We start from the raw sequence: 10,000 nt of genomic DNA, 5'->3' as shown, positions 1-10,000 counted from the left end.
AACTAGGTATACAATCATACAATGATACACTAAGGCGGCTTATATTAAGGAATCTTGTATTCTGTTTTAAGCTGTCCTCAAAGTCATTGGATTGACATGTTCAATGTAATATAATTTGGAATTTTTATTAAAGATTAAAGATAAAGATTAAATGGGAAAGAACTTTAAGAGACTATTTTAAGCCTTTCAACAAGTTCAAAGTGAATGACAATTGATGACATTTTTCACAGCCAGCGATAGCGGATGATAGTTTTGCGGTCAAACAGGAGCGTGAGTTTCAACCATATCATTGACTATGTATCATGTACTGTTTGACAAGGGAATTGTTTGATTGGAACCATACTTAACTATGAGAAAATTGGGCAACAATTCAATATACAATAATTATTTGGCTTGGATAAACTCATATGGCTGAATCTTGTTATACCACAAAACTCTCTACGACAACCTCTTATTTCTATTTGAGTTTCAACTGATAACTCCAAAATACATTTAACGCGGTCGTTTTGTAACGCCAGATACATCACACTCTTTCTTGGAATGCCCTCTAAAAGAGCATTCAAAAGAAGTCATAGTAATCGTAATGTGATCGGATTCTGGGTGAAATTTGAGGCATGAAATTTGATACAAAACTGTAAGATGTCACCAGTGACGTCCTCTGTCATGCAATTAATCGTTCCAGCTTGTGCTTTACTACCAGTAAAACAACAATGTAAAAAGTGTGCCGCTGGTTTCCATTGGATGGAAAAGAAATAAGTGATGTAAGAAAAAAACTTGTTTTCACTGTTTGAACAAAAGACACGACCAGATAGTAAAACAAGTCGGTGGAGTATTAAAATGCTTCCCAGGGTAGTCACTCAATAATCAATAATATTCCATAATAATCAATAAAACTTAGTCAATGATATCAAAAATCGATAATAGGATTCGCTGGGAGTTATCAATAATTATCAATTTTTCACTAAGTGCTATCGATTTTATCGAGTTTAGCTTATCTTACAATTCATCGAAACAAAAGCAACAAAAGATATAAACAAGCTCGCAAAAACCACCAATAACACCTGCCTTAAACGATTATCAATAAAATTTGCTACAACTTTTTTAAGTCTCATAAAAAATGATATTTCAATACTGAATGATAAAAATTCAATGCACAGAGAACAGTAATGATATTTACTATCATCCTGTTCATACAGTGGAATCCTGGTTCAGAAGAATTGGTTTGAAAACCTGTGTAGTTCAAGAAATCAGGGGTAAAATTAATGTTGGATTGGGTTGAGGGAAACGATTTTTGGTTCTAAGAATTGGGAACTTCAAGAGATCGCAATTCCACTTTTGTTTTTAACACTAAATGAACATGAACGAAGCTATTAAAGTGCTGGAAAAGGTTGTAGTTATTCATCGTGGTAGATGCAATAATAAAGTGTATTATCGTTTGTCTCACGATGTAGTCACTTGAGATGTCGATCGCGACGTTTCGACTGCTTACTGCTAGTCTTCTTCAGGCGATAAGGTCGACTTATTGCACGGTATCATTTATATCACAAAGGTCGGCTGTGATTGGTGCATTTCGATCCTCCTATTGTTCCATTATTCCGGCGAGTAGCTGTTCCCTCAGTGGTCCGCTGTTGTACTGTTCTCCTGTTGTTGTGTTTCTTGATCGTGGGTATCCATGCTTCAGGAATTTCAATTCCACTACCCCTGTTGATGTTGTTAGGGTGAAGTCTTATGTGAATAGCTTCCTTGACCCTACGTGTGTACCAGTGAGGATCTCGATCAATAAACTTGACCTCATTCCAGATAGGATAGTGGCCGGTCTCGTGGGTGTGTTCAGAAACGGCAGAGGTCTGGGTTCGGGCGAGTCGTATATCCCTGTCGTGTTCTTTGATCCTCTCCTGCATAGATCTCCCTGTTTCCCCGATGTAGACTTTGCCGCACTCACAGGGAATCCTGTAGACAACACCATCTTGTTTAGCCGGGTTGACGGTGTCCTTTGGTCGCACTAAGTGTGACCGAAGTGTCGTGTCGGACTTAAAGACGGTGCGAATGCCTTGTTGTTCTAGGCAGTGGCGGAGAGACTCCGAAACTCCTTGGACATAAGGTAAAACGGCGGTGGATTTAAATTCCGCGACAGGCTCTCTTCTTGGGGTTGTTCGTGCCTTTGTGATCTTCTGTACAAAAGAGGAGGGATATCCGTTAGAAACAAGTACAGATGACAGATGTTTCTTCTCTCCAGCGATTACTGATGGTTTGGTGACGAGATGTTTAGCCCGGTCGTACAGACACTTCACAATACTGCGCTTTACTGAACGAGGGTGGTGTGAATCATACGCTAGGTACTGATCAGTATGTGTTGGTTTCCTGTAGACACTGGTGGTAAGGCGGCCATCAGGTTCTCTGTAAACTGACGTGTCGAGAAAGGCGATCTTGTTGTTGTTCTCGATCTCCATGGTGAAACGGATTGATGGTTGTTGACTGTTCAGGTGTTGCAGGAAGACGTCAACTCTATCCCGATCCAGGATGGTGAAAGTTTCATCTACATAGCGTTTCCAGATCTTAGGCTTGCAAGGTGCGGACTCTATTGCTTGTTCTTCAAATATCTCCATGTAGAGATTAGCAATAACCGCGGATACAGGGCTCCCCATGGCTGTGCCGTCTCGTTGTTCGTAAATCGATCCGTTGTACTGGAAGTATGTAGATCTTAATACGAAATTCAAGAGGTCCGCGATTTGAACTGGTGTAAGTGTCATGCGGTCAGCCAGGCCTGCGTCGTTCTCCATTTTTTGTAGCGCGGCTTGTACGGCGCCCTCGATCGGTACGTTGGTAAACAGTGACTCTATGTCGAAAGACACCATGATCTCGTGGTCCTGGATCTCTTCACTGGCGATGGTGGAGGCGAAGTCAGTTGAGTTCTTCACTGTGAAGTTCGAGTAACCTGCAAGAGGAGATAATACGTTAGCCAAGAAAGCAGACAGGTCGTATGCAAAGGTGTTGACACACGACACAATTGGCCTAAGCGGTGTGTCGGCCTGGTGGATCTTCGGCAAACCATAGATCCTAGGTGGTTATTTGTGTCGAGGTCTGATCTTATTTAAGATCAGACCTCGACACAAACAACCACCTGGGATCTATGGTTTGCCGAAGATCCACAAGGCCGACACACCGCTTAGGCCAATTGTGTTGTGTGTCAGCACCTTTGCATACGACCTGTCTGCTTTCTTGGCTAACGTATTATCTCCTCTTGCAGGTTACTCGAACTTCACAGTGAAGAACTCAACTGACTTCGCCTCCACCATCGCCAGTGAAGAGATCCAGGATCACGAGATCATGGTGTCTTTCGACGTAGAGTCACTGTTTACCAACGTACCGATCGAGGGTGCCGTACAAGCCGCGCTACAAAAAATGGAGAACAATACAGGCGTGGCTGACCGCACGACACTTACACCAGTTCAAATCGCGGACCTCTTGAATTTCGTATTAAGATCTACGTACTTCCAGTACAACGGATCGATTTACGAACAACAAGATGGCACAGCCATGGGGAGCCCTGTATCCGCGGTTATTGCTAATCTCTACATGGAGATATTTGAAGAACAAGCAATAGAGTCCGCACCTTGCAAGCCTAAGATCTGGAAACGCTACGTAGATGAAACTTTCACCATCCTGGATCGGGATAGAGTTGACGTCTTCCTGCAACACCTGAACAGTCAACAACCATCAATCCGTTTCACCATGGAGATCGAGAACAACAACAAGATCGCCTTTCTCGACACCTCAGTTTACAGAGAACCTGATGGCCGCCTTACCACCAGTGTCTACAGGAAACCAACACATACTGATCAGTACCTAGCGTATGATTCACACCACCCTCGTTCAGTAAAGCGCAGTATTGTGAAGTGTCTGTACGACCGGGCTAAACATCTCGTCACCAAACCATCAGTAATCGCTGGAGAGAAGAAACATCTGTCATCTGTACTTGTTTCTAACGGATATCCCTCCTCTTTTGTACAGAAGATCACAAAGGCACGAACAACCCCAAGAAGAGAGCCTGTCGCGGAATTTAAATCCACCGCCGTTTTACCTTATGTCCAAGGAGTTTCAGAGTCTCTCCGCCGCTGCCTAGAACAACAAGGCATTCGCACCGTCTTTAAGTCCGACACAACACTTCGGTCACACTTAGTGCGACCAAAGGACACCGTCAACCCGGCTAAACAAGATGGTGTTGTCTACAGGATTCTCTGTGAGTGCGGCAAAGTCTACATCGGGGAAACAGGGAGATCTATGCAGGAGAGGATCAAAGAACACGACAGGGATATACGACTCGCCCGAACCCAGACCTCCGCCGTTTCTGAACACACCCACGAGACCGGCCACTATCCTATCTGGAATGAGGTCAAGTTTATTGATCGAGATCCTCACTGGTACACACGTAGGGTCAAGGAAGCTATTCACATAAGACTTCACCCTAACAACATCAACAGGGGTAGTGGAATTGAAATTCCTGAAGCATGGATACCCACGATCAAGAAACACAACAACAGGAGAACAGTACAACAGCGGACCACTGAGGGAACAGCTACTCGCCGGAATAATGGAACAATAGGAGGATCGAAATGCACCAATCACAGCCGACCTTTGTGATATAAATGATACCGTGCAATAAGTCGACCTTATCGCCTGAAGAAGACTAGCAGTAAGCAGTCGAAACGTCGCGATCGACATCTCAAGTGACTACATCGTGAGACAAACGATAATACACTTTATTATTAAAGTGCTGTACCTAAATGAACTCACATCGCTTATGCCAACTAGGTTTCAATGTTATGCATAGTTTCCAGAATGCAGCTTAGCAAAATGTTTGCTCCTGCAAAAACCATATTAATTAACAACTTTCAAACCGTACTATAAACCAGTAAAACAATGTAAATGATGAACTTCACAACAAAATAATATAAAAAGTATACTGAAAAGAAAAAACAATGGACAAGTGAAAGAAATCAGTAGTGTACAACAACAAAATCCACAATTAAAAAGTCACAATCAATCGCGGTGTTGATGGATACAGTTTTTTAAAGTACAGACTAATGAACAAAGTCAATCAATAAATCCAATATACCAGTAATCGATAAAATTGATCATTTTGAAACTAACCAGCAGTTTTATCAAGTGACCGATATCGTAGATAACACATGAATTCAATGTATCCTTATTATTATCAAGTTGTCATAATAGTTGCTTTTTAGATGTTTAAAAAGGCTAAAAGTTACTAAAATTTAAAAAACCAAAGCGTTTTTGACCGTACAGTCATCATCAGTGGTACACTGATGAGTTATCGCGTGGTTCTGAGATAACAATTTTATTGAGTGACTACCCCAGGAATGCTTGGATGTGATGCCACCAGCTGGCCAAGTGGCTCAATAACATCTGTTCAGCAAAATTACTACCGTGCTGGAAATACAAAAAAATGAAGCTTGGTTGCCAAATGAGCTACATTATCTAACCTGCAAGGCAAAGATTGCTAAATGCTATGATGTGGCCTTCTATGAAAACAGCTCACAACTTATGACGTTTGTGGCTTACATGTACCTTCCAATTAGCTATGCCAACTGGCTAACAGCAGCTTAAATACTAACAAAAATTAATAACTAAAGTGAAGTTGCAAAATGTTTCATAATATATTATTAATGATGTTTCATTTGTCGTTAAGTAACGTTTTATTTAGTCAATATTACTTCCACTCCATTCTGACAGTAATTCCATGTCGAGCTCATTTGCATATTGTCACGAACAAACATTAGTTTGATACAAAGAGAGGTTTTCCCACAGAGTCCTTTACAGAGTTTTTGCTTTTCAAACTGAAAGATAATTTCTTTAGCAAGCTTCAGATAGGCTGCTCTAAATTCAATTGGAAAAACGGGCCGCATCTCTTCAAACAAAGACCTAAAAGACCCTACTGTTTAGATATGACTAGACTAGGGTGAGTTGAAATTTAGTTCCTGGCCAAAAAAAATAAGCCACAGACGTTTACTCAACATTTTATTTTTAAGGGTTAGAACTACTCTATGTAGAAATATAATGTCATTTCAAGTTGTTTCTAGCTTGCAACAAGTGATCAAACTTGATGCATATTTTTACCACAAATCTGACAGTTTGATTGACATATCTCGTAAACAATAGACAGTTGAACCAAACTGTCGCACTTAGTTAATGTACTAGTGATGTTGTGCACGTTTGCCATGTTTCAGGGGAATCGGTGATGTTTTTTTTCTCTCTTTCTCTCTCTCTCTTTTTGACCAACAGGTCTTCTTCTTGATAAGTTAATAAAGATGGTGAATTTTAAGCTCAGTAATGAAATGTGAAGGTGAATTAATCAACATGACACGAGCATGGGACAAAGAAAAATTCTGAGTCCCCGACAGGAATCGAACCCCTGACCTCCCGAACACCGGGCGGGTGCTCTATCCACTGAGCTACGAGAACTCATGGAGAGCAAGGTCATTTAACTGAGTTCATGTATGATAGGTGTCCTGCATACTGCTAGGATCAACGCTATCGAATTCATCGCGAGTAGTGATAAGTTAATAAAGATGGTGAATTTTAAGCACGGTAATGAAATGTGAAGGTGAATTAATCAACATGACACAAGCGTGGGACAGAGAAAAATTCTGAGTCCCCGACAGGAATCGAACCCATGACCTCCCGAACACCGGGCGGGCGCTCTATCCACTGAGCTACAAGAACTCATGGAGAGCAAGGTCATGTAACTGTGCCTGCATGTACCCTGCTACTGAGCTACTGAGCCTCTAACAGAAAGGAAATGCTTATGACACTTGAGAGTGAAAGGGAAATGACAGTCTGGAATTTCTTTGCCTAAACTTGTAAGAGTTAATTTAGCTTTTCTTGCCCGTTGACTTGAAACCTACTTTTTATTGGGGGGAATCTTTGTCTATTTTTCTCTTCTTTACGCACTGAACTCGTGAACACTTGCTGCCAAGATGTGGCGACAACGTCTGCTTTTCCTCAGTTACTGTCTGTTACTGAGCTAAACCATGCCTGATGAGGCGTTCAACTATCGACAAACCTGGGTTGACTTACTTTTGATCTTGCTGCCATTTACAGGGTTTACTACAGTGTTTACAGGTTTAAAAATTTCACTTCAGGAAAGTTATAACAAAACCAAGGTAAACATCTCTCGTGAAAACACAGGCTATATTAGTTGGTGGTGTATCAGTCAAGGGCCAAAAATAGTGCCGTCCAGTTGTCCAGAACAAGTACAGGTAGATTCTCCTTCTGAGGAAGTATCTTTTCATTCTTACTTGCCTGATGGGCAAGGCATCAGGCAAGTTGTCTGCCAATGCAACTAAATCATAAAAAGAGCAAACTAAGGCTTGCCCACAGCAAGAAATATTTGAGACACACTTGTTCCTGGGGCAGGTGGAATTCAAGTTTTTTTCGAGCTCTGGACTCTGGGCCTATTTAAGCCCTTCAGCACAGACTATGGACCCAGAAATATTGAAAACAAATTGGCTCTGCCTAAGTCCCATACCGATTTATTGAAACATAGTGTCTGCTGTACAGTGGGACACATTTGTGGAATAGCCTTCAATCCAACGTCAGAGCCGTTAGATCTTTTATCAACTCTAGAACTGAGATAAATCACTAACTGTCCTCCTTGTACTCCCACACGGCAAACATGTAAATCAGCTTTTTTTAAAATCGCAATCTTGTAACTGATGTTTCTACCGTGTCTAAATAAAGTGTGTGTCTATGCGTATTTGTTAAGTGTGTTTGGTACATACATCAGTTAGGCATCAGTCGAATAGCAGTATCTGCCGTACATGTATCTAACCCAACTGATGGTAGTAAATTGGCTATGTATCGGTGATCAACATATTGGAAAATTAGAGGTAATGTGTCTGTGAACAATACTGATGAACTAATGTAAATATATCGGTCCATACACATATCCACCGATACATATGTATCAGAGATAAAATAATTCTATACTTAAAGTCAACTTTTAACACATTACATAACACTATCCACATTAGTTAACTTGATTACGACATTGTCGCAGTCCAAAAGCTGCAACTGCTGCTCACCTTTGTCTCATTAAAAATTCAGTCCATCTTTTCCTCATTCATGTTGCTGAGCCTTACAAAAATATGGCTGTTGCAGCTGAATATCCATCTCTTCTACCTGAAAATGGAATAACATTTTCAATTAAAGGCTACAAGAGCTGTTTTAATTCAAATTTGAGATATTTATATATGAAATGAAGCTTAAAATAAATAGTAAGCCGAACTCTGGTCAATTGTCTCTGGTAAATAAGAGTCATTTAAATATCACCAAGTGTCTCTGATATATTGATGGTACATTGGTCAGCTGCCAGTTAACTATCAATTGACAGTTGCTGCTGTATAAATCAACTATATTGGCCAACTGTATGTAATATATGTGTTAACTGTGAGTAAGATACTGGTCATCTGTCTGTGGTGTATTAGTGAACTATCTTTGGTATATTGGTCAACTGTATGTGGTATATTGGTCAACTGGAAAGAGCGGCAATGGCAGCAGACGCAATTTTCTGAGCTCCACTGGGGTCCCAAAGTAGACATTCAAATTGATAGAAAATGGGGGGAAAGGCCTCGGGAGGAAATAAAACCAGAGGAAGACGCAAGCAAGATGAAATAAGCAGCTTGAGCAGTGAAAACTCGCAGGGAATGCCAGAACCACAATGAACTGACAACAATTCACGAATGGCAGACATGACAGAAGATGATGTGGTCACTGTGACAGCGAGAACACAGCAAATGGAGTTGAAACAAGATCCCACTCTCAGGACCCAGCGCTAGCTGCAATATGGGAGGCTGTGGTTCGAATTGAAGCGAACACCAATCTGCTTGTTAGTGTACATAGAGAATTAAAAATCCTCCACGAAGAACTCCAAAGGAGCTTGCAATTTACTCAGGCAGAGGTTGACGACATGAAGAAAGAAAACCAGAATTTAAAAGAAAAGATGCAGTTAGTTAATGAGAAAAACAGCGAGCTAGAGAGGAAGGTGAACGTACTGGAAAACAATCTCCAGACCAGTATCAAGCAGGGAAATAATTTAGAGAAGAAATTGAAAGACACGATAACAATGCATGACAACTTGGAACAGTATTCAAGGAAATTCAACTTAGAAATACACGGGATACCCGATCAGGAAAGCAAAAACACAGAGGGAATTGTGCTGGACCTTGCTAAGTGCCTACACATCAACCTAGAACCTGAAGACATCGATATAGCACACCGCATGAAGAAAGGTAGTATGCGGCCAAGGCCAATTATAGTCCGATTTACCAATTATTACAGTAGGAATAGATTATACAGGAACAGAACAAAGCTGCGCAAAGTTAATGTCGGGAGATTCATCAAAGGAGCGGACTGAGTTTATATTAACGAAAATCTGACTGCCTTAAGATCAGAACTATTTAAAAAGGTCAGAGATAACAAAGACCATCGAAAATGGAGAATCTGGACTTTGGACAGCACAATTTTTGTGAAAACGAACCCATCTAGTAGCTTTGTTATTCATATTAAGTGTGAGCCAGACCTTATCAAATTAAATTAGATTCACCAATAATTAAGATTCAGCCAATACTTAGTTCATTTAGCCCTGTAGCCTTCTTTCTTCTCCCGGACTTTGAAATATGTTACATAATCGTGATCATCATACTAAGTTTGCTTCGACGACTGACCGCATTTTCGGGATTTTGTTGATAATTTTCACTTGATCTTGGTTATTTGTGTTGAGTTTTCGGAAGGATGCAGGTAAATCCCAGAAGAGTAAGTTTTAAGTGTTACTGTGCTTTTGTTTGTTTGTTTTTTTTTGTTTTTGTTTTTTTTGTCTTGGTATAGTGTTGCTTTGCAGTCCGTGTCACTTTTGTTCCCTTTAGAATAACTTGTGCTTTATCGTTGTATGCAAATTCATGTCACAATTGAAGATTTTGTCACT

General features: G+C 40.6%; 2 long non-coding RNA genes across 3 annotated transcripts in view; both read right to left on the bottom strand.

Annotated features, from left to right (window-relative positions):
• LOC149101431 (uncharacterized) overlaps positions 1-10,000 on the bottom strand; it is a 65,089-nt gene that overhangs the window by 37,529 nt on the left and 17,560 nt on the right. The gene's annotated exons all lie outside the window — the stretch shown is intronic.
• Positions 1-10,000, bottom strand: part of LOC110059883 (uncharacterized) — a 38,288-nt gene that overhangs the window by 19,836 nt on the left and 8,452 nt on the right. For both annotated transcript variants that reach the window (XR_016203052.1, XR_016203051.1), the window contains exon 2: positions 8,103-8,199. This is a non-coding gene — a long non-coding RNA (uncharacterized LOC110059883). The remainder of the gene's footprint in view (positions 1-8,102; positions 8,200-10,000) is intronic.

This window comes from Orbicella faveolata, unplaced genomic scaffold (genome assembly GCF_042242905.1).
Source record: "Orbicella faveolata isolate gen_17 unplaced genomic scaffold, um_ofav_v1 contig_4, whole genome shotgun sequence".
Lineage (NCBI taxonomy): Eukaryota > Metazoa > Cnidaria > Anthozoa > Scleractinia > Merulinidae > Orbicella > Orbicella faveolata.
This window is presented reverse-complemented; position numbering and strand designations above follow the sequence as displayed.